The following is a 13,991-nucleotide window of genomic DNA, read 5'->3' on the forward strand; positions in this document are numbered from 1 at the left end:
ACCTATCTAGTGTGTTAAACTCAGTTTGCAGCTTTTGTTAAGGTGATCTGCTTTGTTCTGTTTGATATCCCTTTAACCACTTAAAATCTTTATAGTTAATAAAATTTATTTTGTTTATTATTAAACCCAGTTCATGCAATTTCTAACTAGGGGGAAAGAAGTCATGCACATTGAGGAAGAGAGTGAATTTTGTGAACTTGTGCTGTACAGATATTTCTGTACAGCTCAAGACAGTATTATTTTGGGTTTGTCTCCCAAAAGGAGTGTGCATGTGAGTGCTGGGGGAGTCCTCTCACAGAGCTGACTTCAATCTATGTCTGCAGCGGGGAGGAGTCCTGTCTGTGTGCACTCTGCAAGAGGCCGGAAAGCCTAATTCAGCAAAGTAGGGAGAGGGAACCCAGGGTGGTTGAGCAGGAGAAGTTCAGTTAAACCTCAGTACCTCAGGTGGCATCCCAGAAGGGGGGGTCCAACCCATCACAGAGTGCAAAGTAATGTACATTGGAAAACCATAATCTCAACTAATATATACAAAATGATGGGGTCTAAATTAGTTGTTACACTCAAGAACGAGCTCTTGGTATCGTGGATAGTTCTCTGAAAACATCTGCTCAATGTGCAGTGGCAGTCAAACAAGTGAACAGAATGTTAGGAACCATTAGGAAAAGGATAGATAATAAGACAAAAAAATATTGTAACGCTACTACATAAATCCATGGTACACCCACACCTTGAATACTTTATGGCGTTCTGGTCACCTCATCTCAAAAACGATATATTAGAATGGTAAAAGTTATAAAGAAGAGCAACAAAAATGATTAAGGGTATGGAACAGTTTCCATACAAGGAGACATGAAAGCTGGAACTGTTCAGCTTAGAAAAGAGATGACTAAGCAGGGATGTGATAGAGGCCTATAAAATTATGACTGGCATGGAGAAAGTGAATAGGAAAGCTTTCTTTACCCCTTCACATAGCACAAGAGCCAGTGGCCATCCTATGAAATTAATAGGCAGCAGGTTTAAAACAAACAAAAGCAAGTAGGCCCAGTTAACCTGTGGAACTCATTGCCACAGAATGTCGTGAAGGCCACAAGTATAATTGGGTTCAAATAAGAATTAGATAAGTTCCTGGAGGACATGTCTATCAGTGGGGAATAGCCAAACTGGTCAGGGATGCAACCCCTTGCTCGGGTGACCCTAGACCTCTGAGTTCCAAAAGCTGGGACTGGATGACAGGGGATGGATCACTTGATGATTGCTCCATTCTGTTAATTCCCTCTGAAGCACCTGGCACTGGCAACTGTTAAGAAGACAAGATAGTGGGCTAGACAGACCATTGGTCTGACCCCATATGGCTATTCTTATGTTATTTTTATTGGAAGAGAGAAACACATGCATAAATTATGGTAGCTTAAAATAGCCAGCCATTCACTGGCATGATCTACAGCAGTGGTTCGCATAATTTTTCATGATGTGAATTAGTTTGTATGCGACAGATCCTCTCCCTGACCACTTCCCCTCCCACATTTTTAGTCCGCCATATCATTTATTATATTGTTGCCCCAAATGTTTCATTCTGTGGACTAACAGAAGGGGTTTCTCAGACTATGGGCTGTCTGCAGGCCATAACTTAGTAACTGCAGAGCTACAACATTTCATAATGATGTCAGGCCAGGTCTACACTACAGACCAACTTGGTTGCTCGGGGGTGTGAAAAATCCACCCCTGTGTTGGCAGGAGACACTCTGACAAGAGAAGCTGTCCTGTCAGCGTAGGACCATTTTCACTAAAGTATAATAGTGGTGTATGTGAAGACAAGCCCTAAATAACCTGCTTTATTTCTGAGAGCCTTGATTTGTTGGCACTATATTCTGAATATGATGCTCTGCTTTTCATGCCATTGTTAGACCGTTTAATTTCATTAAAGGCTTTTAATCCCCATCTTCATCAGAGGAAAAAATAGCTTCTACTGTGTCCTTCTCAAGAAGAGAAATGCCTTAGCTCATGGAAGGATCTAGTGGAGCAATGCAAAGGCAAAGAGAGGTAGGCCCCTGTTTCATGGCATAGTAGTGAGCTGGTCCACAGACTGAAAATCTTATCTGTCACTTTTACTCAGAGCTTTTGATTTCAGAGGAGTTAATGGAATGGATCAGATTTAATGGCATGACATAAAACAAGTGAGAGAGAGAGCTAGGCTCCAATAGGTGATTACGGTGCGGTGCTCAGAACACTTGCATTCCTCAGCATGCCAGGCAGAGTCCAGGGGTAATTATTTTATGTATAACTCAATGAGTGATGTCTTTGTCATTATCTTTATAATGATCCCTCTGTCTTACGTATTGCTGATTCTTCCTTCCATCTCAATTTTGTTCATTACTTTAGAGCTGGAGTAGCAAGCCTGGAACGTGAAGTTATTTATTTATCCAAAGAGCCATACAGCTGAGGCAGCAGCAGTGCAAGCATCTCCACACTGTCCTGCTAAACTCTCTTATTCCTAGCCTAGGGGTGAGACAGTGTTCTGATTGTCAAACCCTTTCAGTCTTTGGCCCCTCTGCTTCATCTGCCATCTGATGCCAAGTGACGGTTTAGTGATGTAGACAGTTGCCCCCTGGGAGCTGGACTCCGACCACCCATGCATTGTATGTAGGCCAGCAAACAGTCATCAGATGCTAGTGATTTATTATCTCTACTTACCTGAAGCAGAATTGCCCACCCACAGGTGAAAAATCTCTCTATCCCATTATTAATCCTGAGTCACCCAGTCCCCAGGTCTTTACTACAAAGTTAATTGCTGTTTTTCTATTAGCCAAATAAATGCACAGTACAAGTCAGTTTCATATTACTAGTGACCAGTTACTGGTGGAAAAATAAAACAAATCAGGGCCGCCCAGAGGAGGGGGCAAGTGGGGCAATTTGCCCTGGGCCCCGCAGGGGCCTGCACAAGAGTTTTTCGGGGCCCCTGGAGCAGGGTCCTTCACTCGCTCTGGGGGTCCCAGAAAACTCTTGTGGGGTCAGGGACCCTGGAGCTTCTTCCACTCTGGGTCTTCGGGGGCAATTAGGTGGCGGGGAGTCCTTCCGCTCCGGGATCCGCCACTGAAGTTTCCCGAAGACCCTCGGTGGCGGGGTCCTTCTGCCCCAGGACCCGCCGCCGAAGACCCCAGGCCCCTTGAATCCTCTGGGCAGCTCTGAAACAAATAGCTAATTCTTCCTTGTGACTTAATGATTTAATAGATCTTTGATGATTGTGAGGCATTTTATGGCGAAGTGCTTCTAACAGAACCTGACTCTGGAATGTAGTTTCACATTTTATGTCTCTATGACAGGAATGTGTTCAAAGCAAGGATCAGAATGCATGCTGACTACTGCCAGTGATCTGAATCCAGATACTAGGTCGGCCATAAATGACACAATGCCTTGAAAGTCTGATTTACACTTCTCATCCTGCTTTCTAATGGCACTATCACACAGTTAATGAATCAGATAAAGCTCATGCTGTGCTATTTATTTTTAATAATCACAGTCACCTCCAAGCGAGTCTTGTCAGTGAGCAGATTGTTACTGCAATGGGAAATGCAAAGTGTCTAGCTTGTGGCACAAAGCTGGAGGTTTTCCCAATCACAGTGAGAGCAGAACGTCAATACGTACATGTGAGAAGGACAAGAATTTAACTGCCAGAGCAAAGGTGAACGATGTCATTGAAGTTGATCTCTCAGCATCAGAGCTGAGCTCTTTCTTGAACTAGAAAGCAGCACTTCGAAAGATAAAGAAGCAACTTCATGGACTGACCATTTTATTAGTGTTCTTAAAAAAATGAAAAACAACACTTGGTAATTATACATAACAGTGCTTTACATGTTCAAAGCACTTTACAAATAATAACTATGTAGTCCTCCGTTCAGCACCCTTGTGGGGTAGGAATTATTTCTCATCAACATTTTAGATGGGTAAACTGAGGCCCAACAGTTAAGTCATGTATCCAAATCTATACAGTGAGAGAGTGATTAGAAGTTGGGCTCTCTTGGCTTTTAGTCCTTTAACCAGTACTGCCTCCCTATATGCCTGTATTCTCCACCCTGGCAAAGCGCCAGTTTTTCATACCGAGAGGATCAGAGGCAGCAAAATCTTTTGTGGCATGTAAGAAACAAGAGCTGGCTCTGGCGAACATCCAGAGAATGACAAACCACCAGCAACTCAGAACTAAAATGACCCGCAATGGCTTTCATTTTATGTCACCCCATTTCAGAAAGCAAATCCATCTTTTTGCTTTCATTTGGACCCCAGCCTTGACTTCAGCCTGGAGAATCACTTTAACTTTGGAGAGTTCTGAATATATGAACCACTTTTTCTTCTTCTTTCACACTGCTCATTTCTTTAATTTTGTTTCTTGATGCTGTTCCGGAATAAGACTAGTTTATGTATAATCCTCTGCTCCTGGAGGAAACATGTAGTACAGGGTCAGATTCAGAGCTGGTTCAAATGGGTGCAATGACACTGGCTTCAGGGGAATTGCAACTGCTTTACAGGAGGTCTGAATGTACATTTAGTAACCATGAAGCTTCCGCTCCATCATGTCTACATTGGCACCATGTAGCAGATTGAGTGCTCACTGGTGTGGTGCCTCCTGCTGGTCATCCAGGAATTAGCTTTTTTCCAGCCTCAGAGTGCCTCCTGCTGGCTGGTGTCTCTCCTGCCTCAGGACCCCATGTCCCTTCCAAACCCCAAGGCCCCTTTCCTTGGGGTTCTGCCCTGCAGCAGTGCCCTCACACTCTGGGTCTCCCTTCCCCTGGGAACCATCTCCCCCTATGCCCACCTTGCCTCAGTGGCTACTGCTAGTCATCATCTAGCTCCTATACTCTGGGGCAAATTGCAGTCTGTAATGGCCACTCATCACTGGCAAGGGGGTTGGACCCACTGTCTCTGCCTATTCCTGGGCTGCACCTCTGCAGGCCCAGTACCTCCATAGGCATTTACCAAGGCCGCAGCCTGGGGAATTGCCAGGCTGGAGCTCCCCAGCTCCTCTTGCCCTCCCCCAGCTCCGCTCCGCTCCGCTCCAGGTACCTTTGTGCTCACAGGCAGCTAGGCCCTTCTCTCTCCAAGGCTAGAGAGAGACTCTTTGCCTTTTGGCCCCACAGCTCTTTTATAGCACTCAGCCTGTACCTGATTGGCTGCCTCCCAGCCTCTTCTTATTGGCCTTCAGCCCCAGCCCTCTCCAAGGACTGGCTTTTAACCCTTTCAGGGCCAGAGCAGGGCGACTGCCTCACTACACACCATTTGTACTGAAAGTGTAATTGTTTCAGTTATGTGAACAGGCTAGCCACCTCCTGAGCACCCTTTCATGGCCTGAGGTCACTCTGCAGGTGTCCTGCCTCAATTTCCCTTCTTTTCAGGGTTCTGACAGTCAAATTACCAAAACAAACTCTTTTCAAGTTCAGCAACACCGTTCCATGGGGCTGGATTTATTAACATAACAAAATATTCAAAATAAAAGTTCTCAACCCCGCATCAAGTCCATTCTCCCAGTCTCCCTGCTGGGGGTCTGCCATGCCTTCTGCCTGAAGCTTTTTCCCTCCTGGAGTTCACTTACTCCCAGTAGCCATTCCCTGCTTTGGCAGGCTTCTGCAAAAGTCACTTGCTCCCAGCTGGGATACTCCAGCCAGTCTTATTCACTCCTGCCTGAGCATCCCCCCTCAGATTGTTTAATTTACTGGTGTACAGGATACAATAGTACCCTGAGTGATAGGTAGGAATCACGTTTCTTGGAGGAGAGGTCCTACGTTATTCTGCTCTTTCTAAGAAAAAATCTTTTCTGCTATAGATTGAAGAACTGGCTTTTTTATTTATTTTGGTGATTCATGCACATTTTCTGTAGTGAGTGCTATCAGGCCAAAAATGTATATAGCTAGATGCTATGGTGACCGCTGCATTTTGGAGGTCTAGAAGCTAGATGGATTTTTCAAAGAAATTCCTTTTCCAAGTTACAAGCAGAACTTTAGATCATTGAAGTTACAAGCACTGCAAAAATCTTATTTGCTTTTTACCGTTTGATGTTTATTAGTATATGTTCACCTCGGTCAGAGAGGGAAATTCAACTGGCCTGTTAGTTCCATTTTTGGCTTTCATATAAGATTGTAATTAGTTTTCCAACACTGTACAAGAAGGTTTAGATAAAACAACAAAGTTTCAATACAAATCATATATATGCAACTTTTTTTAAAAGTGAAAACTTGTCTATTCATATTATGGCAAATATAACATTTGGTGATTCAGATTGCGTGGGTGTCTCTTTAAAAACAGGATTTTTTTTATTATATCTTATAGTACTTTTAGTATATTTGATAACATTTTCCCTTCCTCCTCTCATCATAATTCTGTTAGTTTTAAGCTTTGTTAGGTAGCACTTAGAGAAATCTTGTGTTACATTTTATATGCATCTTAATATTGACGGGGTAAAAAATGTCATCATTTTAACTTAGTCTTCTTGTTCTAATATCAGGGCCTGATCTTTGGCCTGCTATGCAACAGAACAAAAACAATAGAAGTGGTGCTGTGCACTCATGACCAATGGGCAAGTTACACTAAAAATGAATTGCTAGTATGGTGTTTCCTTGAGTAAACCAAGGTAGGCAGCCAGGGCCGGCTTTAGGAAGTGCGGAGCCCAATTGGAACATCCCAGCGGGGATGACTTAAAAAAAAACATGTAAAAAAAAGCCTTTCCTTTCTTAGCAACCAGTTCCCTATAAAAAGTTCTGATTTAAGGGATGTGCCATAGCATGTATCTTTTGTACCAGTAGGGTTACCATACATCCGTATTTTCCTCCCAGATGGCAATTTAAGAACCAAAAAGCTGGACATGTCCAGGAAAATACAGATGTATGTTAACCCTACCTAAAGTTCTTTTTTAAAAAGATGGGCCTGAACTAGAAATGAGCTCCGTTTTACATGTGTGGGTCCCCACCACTCCCTGGGGGGTGTGCTAGGGTGACGAGATGTCCCGATTTTATAGGGACAGTCCCGATTTTGGGTTTTTTTCTTATTTTTTCTATTACCCCCCACCCCGTCCTGATTTTTCACACTTGCTGTCTGGTCACCCTAGGGTGTGCACATGTGTGGGTCCCAGCTGCTCCCTGCCCCCCTCATTAAAGCAGGTGTGCAGGGTTACTGCCCTGGGAACTGCAGGGCACCAGTGGACATGGGGCTGGCTGGAGGCAGGGCAGGGGCTGACTGGAGGTAGGGTCTGGCTGCAAGCAGGGCAAGGGGTGCAGGGCTGGCTGGAGACAGGGGGTGTGTGGGGTGGGCTGGCTGGTTTCAGGCAGGACCACAGAGGGAGTGTGGCAAGGGTTGGCAGGGCTGGAGACAGAGGAGTGCAGGACTGGCTGGCTTCGGGCAGGGCTGAAGGGGGGTACGGCAGGGGTCGGCAGGGCTGGATACAGAGAAGTGCGGGCCTGGCTGGCTTCAGGCAGGGGATGCGGCAGGGGTTGGTTGGAGACAGGGCAGGGGGTGTGGGCCTGGTGCGGACAGGACAGGGGGTGCATCAGGGGCTGGCTGGAGACGGGCTGGCTGGAGACAGGCTGGCTGCAGACAGGGAGTGTGGGGCTGGTTGGAGACAGGGGCTCATATGGGGCTGGAGGCAGGCCAGGGAGTGCGGGGCTGGCTGGAGACGGGCTGGCTGTGGGCATGGGGTGCAGAGCTGGCTGCAGGCAGGGGCTGGTGAGGACAGGGCAGGGGGTGTGGAGCTGGCTGGAGACAGGCTGGCTGTGGGCAGCGGGTGCAGGGCTGGCTGCAGACAGGAGCTGTTGCAGACAGGGCAAGGGGTGCAGCAGGGACTGGCTGTGGTCAGGGGGTGCAGGTGCAGGGGGTACAGCCCACCCTGTATGGTGAGTGCCTCCTCCTCCTCCTCCCTCCCCCACCAGGGTAGCAGCAGCAGCCTGGGGCTCGGGGACTATTTAAAGGGCCTGGGGCTCTGCTGTTTCTACTGCCCCGGCCCTTTAAATAGCCGCGGGAGCCCTGGGAAAGTGGTGGGGCTCCAGCAGCTATTTAAAGGGCCAGGGCGGTAGAAGCAATGGGAGCCCCGGACTTTTTAAATAGCCCCCAGAGCCCCACAGCTCTACCCCGGGGCTCCAGCATTGGGGCTCTGGTGGCAATTTAAAGGGCCTGGGGTTCCAGCCCCTGCTGGGAGCCCCAGACCCTTTAAATTGCCCCCTGGGGAAGCCGGGCCACCCCGGTCTGGCACATCGGCTCTTGCCGGTACACTGTACTGGGGCTTGGGCTTGGGGTGGGGCCCTCTTAGGGGCAGGGCCTGATTCAGGAGAATTGGTTGCACTGGCCTAAAGCTGGCCCTGTAGGCAGCAATTCTTGGCAGTTCTGTGCAAGTCACAGCATGCCCATTACAAGAAGGTGTGGACTTTGAAAAAGGAGGTGTGTCCATAACTCAAACCGGTGTCTGTAAGCTCCCGCAAAGAATGTGCCTTTCCTAAAAGCAAATGGGTATTCTCAAGGAAGCCAGCTCCAAGAAGTTTTAAATTCCATGGTAGCGGCAGCACATCACCACTGCAGTGGGCTAGAGTGCAGTGGCCATGACTTGTCCAGTGCATGCATTCTTTCTGTGCCATTAAATATGATTCAACAAATATTGGTCTTTGTCTTGTGTGCCTTGCTTGCCAATGAGAGTGTGCAGATCTCTTCCTTTTTCTCTCCATGGCCTCTGCATTAGCTGGGGTGAGGTCTGGAAATTCCACTGCTGGAAATTATTTTCTGAATTAACATGTTTCATTAACATGATTCAGTGGGAGTAACATAAGACAGGATTTTGGCCATATACTTTGTAGTTAACATAGTATATAGTATGCGAAGGTTTAGCTGCCAAAACTTTCATCTCGTCTGACCTCCAGTCAGGAGAGGTACCAGGGATATTTCTTGAACTTTCAGGGCTCTTCCCTTTGACCTGTTGCTGAGCTTCCTTGTTGAACTCTTTGACTCAGCCCCATAATGGCCTAACACTAATGTAACATGGCAAATGGGTGGGAGTGTGCAGGGAAATAAGACGCAAGATTCAGGGAGCCTGGGGTCTTTGGCAGTGGGGGGCCTCCACTGCCAAATTGCCGCCAAAGACCAGGCACTTCAGCGGTGGGTCCTGGGGTGGAAGGACCCCCCTGCGCCAAATTGCCGGCAAAGACCTGGAGCGGAAGAAGGGCTCCAGGGCCCCCATGAGAGTTTTTTGGGGCCCCTGGAGCAGGGTCTTTCACTCACTCTGGGGGCCCCGGAAAACTCTCACGGGGCCCGGGGCCCTGGAACTTCTTCCGCTCTGGGTCTTCGACGGCAATTCAGCAGCAGGGAGTCCTTCCACTCCAGAATCTGCTGCTGAATTGCCACTGAGGACCTAGAGCGGAAGAAGCTCTGGGGGCCCAGGCCCCGCAAGAGTTTTCCGGGGCCCCCGGAGCAAGTGAAGGACCCTGCTCCAGGGGCCCCAAAAAACTCTCATGGGGGCCCCTGTGGCGCCCAGGGCAAATTGCCCCACTTGCCCCCCCCCCCCCGGAAGCCCTGACGCAGTACAGTATAGTTTTTATTGTATGTCACAAAATAAATAAACAGTGTGGATCTTGGTTGTTTGAGACAGCACTTCTCTCGCTTGTCTCTCAACAGAAAAATTATTATCCAATGGTTTGCTCTTGCTAATTTCTTTCTACTCACCTACCATAGTCCAGTTCTTCCAGTGTTGGTCTTTTTAAATAATTCTCTCTCTTGCTCCAAAATATCAATAAAAGCCTTTAAAGATGTCAGGGTGACATTTTCAGCAACAATTTGGTTGCACTGTACATAGCTGAAAGATATACATCAGCAAAACCTTGGCATTTTTCAGTGAAAGATGGCTGTATAGATGCTATTATTAAGTGATGTAGTGAAGCATATAATATGGCATATGACAGAGTAGTAACTAAGTACTTTCAAAGTAATTATATGCCCTGCAGACCGAATGATGATTGCACTTTGAAGAGTCACTATGAATATAAACCATGTGTAAACCACGGTTTATGTATCTACTGTGAAACAGGTTCTCTAACCACGTAATCTGTAGTTCACAAATCTATTAGATATTTAAGATAATAAAGCTAATATTCAGACTGAAAAATAACCAGGTTTAGTAGTTTTTGTTATTTTACAAATAGATAAACTGAGGCACAGGCAGATTAGATGATTTGCCTAAGGTTACCCAGAGAGTCAGTGGGGCCATGAGTGACGGCACAAAAGAGTTCTGACCAGTCTTCGGCTCTAATTACACATCCTCCTGGGACGGACCCCCTTTCTAGCAACTCTAATGAGACTGAAGAAAACTCCTCCCTGCGACACATGCACTTTTAAAAAATAATGTATGTGTGTGTGGTGAGGGGGGGAGGGGGTTCTTGGAGGGTTCATACCTGCTGGAGGATTCAGACTTCAAAGTGCTGAGCTGTCCCTTAAATTGCTGGTCATATGGCATCTCTCTAGTAAAATATATATATTAACAAAATTCCAGAAGTATTCACCTGGACAGAGACCAAGCTTGGAAAATATCAACCTAAAAAAAGAAATGTAGAGAAAGGTATCACAGAGTGAAAATGAGTTCTAATACAACCTGGTTTTGCACTCTTAACTGTAGCATTAGCTACCCCAAAAATGATGATAGAAATATCTGAATTATTGTAAATCCCATGGCCTACGTTATACAGGAGGTCAGACTAGATGATCCCAATGAATTGTTACACATCTGGTTGTCCATTAGCAAGGTTTTGCTCTTACTGATCTGGATGTACCAAATACCAGTCAAAAGCTTGTGACTGGTATGTTTCAAGAAATATTTTAGAAGGCAAAAGTGGCTTTCTTTGTTTTCAAACTGGTCAGCGGGTGGCCAGCTGTCACATGCAAAGGGTGATGCAGAAGTCTCACCATAAAGGCAGCATGTGTAGCCTGACCATGAGTTTCCCTAGCAAGTCCATTGAGGGTGGCAAATAATGTTTAGCAAACAGCATTTTGTTGTGGCTGATTCCCTCATTTAGTTTTTTTTTTTGACAATAACAGACCAAATTCAGTTTTCTCACAATTCCTCTAAGCTTTGGATGACCAAACATCCTGTTTTTAAAGGGACAAGCCCATATTTAAGCCCTCCTGCAGGTGTCACAACTTTTTCTTAAAATGGACAAATTGTCCTGTGTTTTCTCTCTCCACATCAGTACTGGCGGGTCCTGCTGCTGGCTGGATCCCTGCTCGCCAGCTGCCCACCCACCAATGGTGATGGGGGGGTATCTGGTGATGGGTGCAGCTATGCAAGGCCGGTGGCGGGGTGAAGATGCAGTATGTGGGGCTGGCCATTCCTCCTGCCAGTTGGTCACCGCAATCCCCGCTGCATGCCAGCTCTTGTCCAGCAGGACCATGCCCACCTGTCCCGTTTCCGGCTGGCACCAGCTGTGCTCTGTGAGCTGCGGTGGCTGCTGAGTGTGGGAAGGCTCCAGGTGGCGGTTGGTTACATGTAGCCTCTGCTGCCCACCCATCAGCCCTTTACATGCTCCTCCTCTCACTGTCCTCTCCCTGTTTTGCCCCTTCCTCTCCCCCCAGCCCTGCTACTCCTCCATATCCCACCTGGCAGAGTGCATCTCACTCCCAGTACTGAGCAGAGAACCAGCTCCTAGTAGGAGCGCTCAGCTTACTAACCGCCTGGCCGACAGGCTCCTTCCTTCTCCCACTGCCTCTGGCTGGGCCGGCGCCCTGGGAAAGCCCAAGACCCACCAGCCTAGGGCACTGACCAGGAGAAGCCAAGCCCTGCACATACCAAAGCCCCACACAGCGCTGCCATGGAAGCCCCTCTGCCACTCACTAAGCTCTGGAGCAGGGGGGGAGGGAAGAGATTTCCAGTCTGTCTGTGCCCCGACCCTGCAGGCTCCACAGCAGCCCCTGGGGGAGGGACTTAGCACCCTCTTCACACTTACACCATGCCCTGGGTCCTGCCCCCAGGGAGCATGAGGCTGCTTCATCCCCTAGGCACCCTCCCCTGCTGACCCACCTCTCTGGCTGGGTTCCCTGAAGCCCCTGCAGTCAGGTTCCCTGGGCCCTAGTGCAAAATGCATCCTTAGGGCTTAACCCCTTCCTGACTGTGCTGTAGCCAGGGGTGGGGAGGGGGAACGGGGAGACAGGAGGCAGCTGGGCCAGCAGCAGCCTATAAGTGTTAGCTGCCTTTCAACACTGTGTGGGCAGGAAGGGACAAGCTTCTTCCAGCCACACATGGGGGCAGGAGTGGGGGAGAGATGAGTTCTGCAAACACATGGGGCAGGTCATCCTCTCCCTCTCCCCCTCCCCTGCCCTGGTAGCTGGAAGCAACTCCTGTCCCTTCCCTCCCGCACAATGCCAAAAGGCTGCTGCTAGCCACATTATGGTGTGAACCCTGATAGAAATCTGAGGAGGGGGGCATGTGACCCTGCTGCCCCCCACCCACGTGTTGCCTTGTGAAGACTCCATGTCAGGTACCAGGTGAGGTAGGTCCGTCCCGGGGGCCCATCCAGGCATGAAGGGTGGAGAGCACCGAGCAGGGAGGGTCAGGTTGGTCAGTCACTCCTGCTGTGCAAGAGAGGTGTACAGGAGTTTATGTGTGTGTGTCACCTCTCAGTGTCTGGGGGAGTGGGGGGAGGATGTATGTGTTACCCCTCCCCATGTGGTGTGAACCCTAAAGCCTTAAAGATAAGAAGGTGAATAAAAAGAATCCAACTACACAATATTTCTTTTTAACAGGGGCTCAGTCAACTTGATGTTAATTTGCATGTTTGTATGATTGATTGCCTTTGAACTCACTTGAATACGAGTAATTTTACCAAGTGTCCCATATTCAGTATAGGGAAATATGGTCACTCTATCTAAGCTCCAAATAACCATTCTTGTATTGGTGTTGAGGAGATAGAAAGATAGAACAAGAACTTGTCAACTCTGTAGCAATGAGGGTATGGACATGTCAAACTATGATCTGACATGCTGACACAGGCTTGATTTCTTCAGGATTTCTTGTCATATGACAGCTCTTCATGCAGTACAGATAATATATCTCACTGTATGTGTTAATAAATAAGGGCTTTATCCTGTGACATACCGAACACTTCTTGTGATATTCTGAAGCCCCTGCACTCTCAGTTCTTTGTAAGGTCAAGTCCTTAAAACTTCTCTTAATTCGTATTATCTTTGTTTATCTGGATGTTTAAGAAATTTTTTCATTAGCTCCTCTTTTCCTTAACTCTGACAGAGACATGGAATTTTTATTCAAATTGTAATTATACATGAACTTTTCTTGGACTGCAAACCCACTGCTCAGTGGGAAGCCTGGATTATCTCTCATGTGAAACCTATAAAGTGAATGAAAGCTTTGGCAATGATGAACTAATTTGGTCTGATGAAAACTGATTTGAACAGGTCTGCAGTGTATTTCACAGGAATTAGTTTACACATGTACAAATAATAAGAAGTCAGTTGAAGTGGGCTAGCAGAAGACTTGTCAAATCAATCAGCCTTCGAGAAGTTCAATCCAGCTTTCAGGCAATCCATTCAGTCTGGAGGGCCAATTACATCATTTTTAGCTTTGTTAGCATTGCTGGCCGCACCAAAGAGTGAAAGTATCCAAACATTTTCTGTTTCATTTTGAAAATGTCTGGTCTGAAGCATAAGTGCTGAGGACACAATACAAATTCCTAGATCTTTGCAGCATAGCCACATTTCAATGTTTACTCAACTCACAGTGTATTTGGATTTCTCCTCCAATTACACGGATGTCCATGAAAGCACTGATTTCCACCACATAAGTAAATGGAAAAAGAAAATGCACAAAATCTAGAATGAAGCCAGGTCTACACTACAGACCTGTATCAATATAATTATGCTACTCAGGGGGGTGAAAAATCCATATTCCTGAGCAATGTGATTATACCGACTTAACCCTCCATGCAGACAATGCCATGTTGATGGAAGAGCTTCTCCTGTCGACATAG

At 47.1% G+C, this 13,991-nt stretch overlaps 1 long non-coding RNA gene across 1 annotated transcript; it reads right to left on the reverse strand.

Annotated features, from left to right (window-relative positions):
• Positions 1-3,893: 3,893 nt before the first annotated feature.
• On the reverse strand, positions 3,894-10,541 carry LOC115645731. The gene is made up of 3 exons (XR_003998808.1): positions 10,410-10,541; positions 9,685-9,814; positions 3,894-4,428 (listed from the first exon to the last, which is right to left on the reverse strand). It is a non-coding gene; the product is annotated as an uncharacterized LOC115645731 (long non-coding RNA).
• Positions 10,542-13,991: the final 3,450 nt, after the last annotated feature.

Source organism: Gopherus evgoodei, chromosome 2, assembly GCF_007399415.2.
Source record: "Gopherus evgoodei ecotype Sinaloan lineage chromosome 2, rGopEvg1_v1.p, whole genome shotgun sequence".
Lineage (NCBI taxonomy): Eukaryota > Metazoa > Chordata > Testudines > Testudinidae > Gopherus > Gopherus evgoodei.